Source organism: Elephantulus edwardii, unplaced genomic scaffold (assembly GCF_000299155.1).
Source record: "Elephantulus edwardii isolate Elephantulus edwardi_28Jun2011 unplaced genomic scaffold, EleEdw1.0 scaffold00077, whole genome shotgun sequence".
NCBI lineage: Eukaryota > Metazoa > Chordata > Mammalia > Macroscelidea > Macroscelididae > Elephantulus > Elephantulus edwardii.
Window position 1 is genome coordinate 10,488,846 of NW_006399827.1, and position 3,352 is coordinate 10,492,197.

The 3,352-nt window shown below is 38.2% G+C and overlaps 1 protein-coding gene across 1 annotated transcript in view; it reads right to left on the bottom strand.

The window, feature by feature from the left end:
• CALCOCO2 (calcium binding and coiled-coil domain 2) overlaps positions 1-3,352 on the bottom strand; it is a 23,785-nt gene that overhangs the window by 16,535 nt on the left and 3,898 nt on the right. The gene's annotated exons all lie outside the window — the stretch shown is intronic.

Sequence of the window (3,352 nt, forward strand, 5' to 3'; positions counted from 1 at the left end):
ACTGGGATAATCGGGATGGGAGTGTCGGAGACAGTGCGATTGGCACAGGACAGAGCAGAGTTTAGGGCTGTTGTACACAGGGTCGCTATGAGTCGGAAGCGACTCGAAGGCACATAACAACAACATACTTGTATAGTGAAATGAGATATCCACTTGTGGCTATTTAAGTTAATTAAAACGAAATAAAATAAAAAATACAGTTGCTCAGTTATACTAGCATTGTTGGTGAAGGTACACTGCCTTCACAGATAGTTCTATGGGTAGTGCTACAGTCAAAAGATGAGTCAAATAACTCACATTCTTCCCAAGAGGAAACACTGCAGTGGGTCAGCTTTGTGTTAGAACACCTTCCAGTCTGATGACCACACGGTCTCACAAATCGTCATGATGTGTGCCAGCGTCTCTCTGTGTGTCAACTATTCTCTAAACACAAGTCTTATTACCTCCAACTTTTATAGTGCTATCAAGGGGCTTGGTATTCCAACAATTAAGGACAAGGAATTTAATGAGGGATATGAATGAGCAATGACTCCTTCACAGTGTAGTGAAGAATGGTGTGTGATTTCAGGGTGAGTGGCACTAGCAAACAGGCATATGAATACTGAGGTGTCAAAGCAAAGGTCACTGACGTTGCAGTGTAGCAATGTAAATTACTTATATTTGACCTTTATCTTCAGTCTCTGCAAATGAGAATATTTGTCATTATGGAGTATGTACATCTATTTGTGTATGTGTGCGTGTGTTTGTATGTGTCAGAGACAAAAGAGAAATGGGAAGAATAAAAGAAGTTGATTACAGGAAAAAATAATTTCTGTAGTTGGACTGACAGGGTAATTAGACACTAGAAGGGGACATTCAGAGAGCTCAATAAGTTGGTCAGAAATCGTCACAAAGAAGCACGACACACTCAGGAATGTATTTCTTGGATTCAGGGTTTCAGATCAAATAACTTTTTAACATCTTTCCAGATTCTTAATATTCAAATTAAAATAAACTAAGTACTCCACTAAGTAAGGATGTGTTTAAAGACACAGAAATTATCCAAGAAAAGACCACACATGTCATTCAAATCTCAGATGGATATTTCAAAACAAGATTATCTTTAATTCTCATTCAAATTGCTAAAACACAAAAAATTTCACAGAGAATTGTAACTGGTCTATGAAAGCATTGTAAAACACAAGTTACTGTAGGTTGAGACTGAATATAAAATCAGAGTCTCATAACACATTGGTATGTAAAGGGGAAAAGTTAAGGTATTAGTCTATGATTTTAAAATTGGCCAGGCATAATATAGAGAATGCTTACAAGATTCACCTCTAGCTTCTGATCAATTGATGCTAAATTAACCACTTACTCTAAAGATGCCAATCCAGTCCTTTCGACGAGGGACAAAATGGGTGAAGGTATAATGGCATGTGATGTCTCCTCCAGGGACATAGAACTTTTCCACACTGTTAAAGATGACTTGGGCAAAATGGCAATGATCCAACACAACAGCTGATGTGGGGGCATCATCTACAGTCTCTTCCATGGCGAGGGTCCTGTTAGGAGATATGGGATAGAGTAAGGCACAGAAAGGATTGTCTGAAAACTGGAGGTTTCTGGGCACTCACTCAGGGAACATTCCGTTCATTCATGACAAGGCAGGAAACACAAAGGGTTGGCAAGTCCTGAGGTCATAAAAATTGCTTTCTGTTTCACTTTGACCCAATCTGTGGTTCATAATTTCCTCTGCTTTAAGACTATTTTTAGGGTATCTCTGACTTCTGTACCATGAGCATTCTATATCACCATCCTCATCAAACCTTATTTTCTGTTCATAGTTCATTTTCTTTTCCCTAAATGTCTTAAATAAATAAGCCTGAAGAACAGTGGCCTAAACTGGAAATCTTAATCTAGATTCTAGATTTTTAATTTCAACAAGCCCAGTGACTTTAAGGAAGTCAATCTGTCCAGATTTCAGCTTCTCAATTCAATTTCATTATCATTTCTGTAATTATCAGTCTTACCATATGGATGGGAGTTGGAAAACTAGGATGAGATTAAGGGATGATGTGACATGCAGTGGGTTCTGAAAGCAAAATGGCAGAATTCAAATTCCAATTTAAACTAGTAAATGTGTGACATTGAACAAATTTGCTGAACTTGGATCTTGTTATCTTTTTATTTATCTGTAAAATGAGGCTAAAAGTAACATCTATCTCATTCATTACCTTTTTTTTTTAAGGAGAGGTGAGACACTCGAAATACTATGAACTGTCTAGCCCTTAAATTATTGCTAGCACTTCATACAAAGTATGCAGTTGTTGAGTACTGTCGAGTAAGAATCCACCCACAGCTGACCTTCGAGCAGGTTGTCAGAGGTAGTAAACTGCAGGAGAGGAGATTGCCCATCTTTCTCCAGTGGAGCAGCTGGTGGATTCGAACCACTTACCTTTGGGTTGACAGCAGAATTCCTCACTACTAATGACAAAATACTCAGCACAGAGTCTGGCACAGATAAAGGCTTTAAAAGATGTTAGTAATTATTCCTGTAAATTGTTTTTCCTTTTAACCTTTGGCATAGTCCCTGCCCTGAAAGGATTCTAATCTAATATGGAAGTTGGATGAGTGTACAAGTGACTGCCAGAGAGATATAATAAGAAGTACAAAACGCTTTGGGGTATTCAAGGGGGAGGAGATAATAACTGGTTAGGCAAGTTGGAGAAAAGTTTCAGAGAGTAAGCAGACTTGGATGAATCCTTAAGGCAGGCTTAGAATGATAGGTGGGTTTCAGTGTTGAGGGGTATTCCACGTGAAGGAAATGAATTTGTGTAAAAGCAAAGAAAAAGTGTAGCCCACATTTGGAGAACAATCAAATCTGGATCTCTATGTTTAAATTGGAGAAACAACTTCACTACCTGCCAAGTCATGGTAGAGATGTGATAAAAAATAGGAAACTATTCTGGAAAAATAATACCTATAAGAAACCAAGCCTTTTCAATTGTTGTTGTTGTAATGTATTATCTGAATTGGAACAGACGTGTAAGTGACCCTTTAGTAGGTTTTCAGAAGCTGAAAACTGCACAGGACAACACTGCCCATCTTTCTCCCACAGAGCAGCTGGTGGATTTGAATCATCAGTCTTTGTTGTGGCAGCATAACTCCTTACCAGTAGACCATCAGAGTTTGGATCTGATTATTTCCCACTCCTCAAATGAGTTCCATCCATGCATTTCTTTTCTTTTTTTAAAAATTAATTTCAATGAAAATTTACAGAGACTTTGGGTTTCCATTCATTCATTGTTGCACTTTTCTCCCCTCCTAACCCTCCCCCCTAGTACACTACCCTCTTGGAAAAGTAAAATTC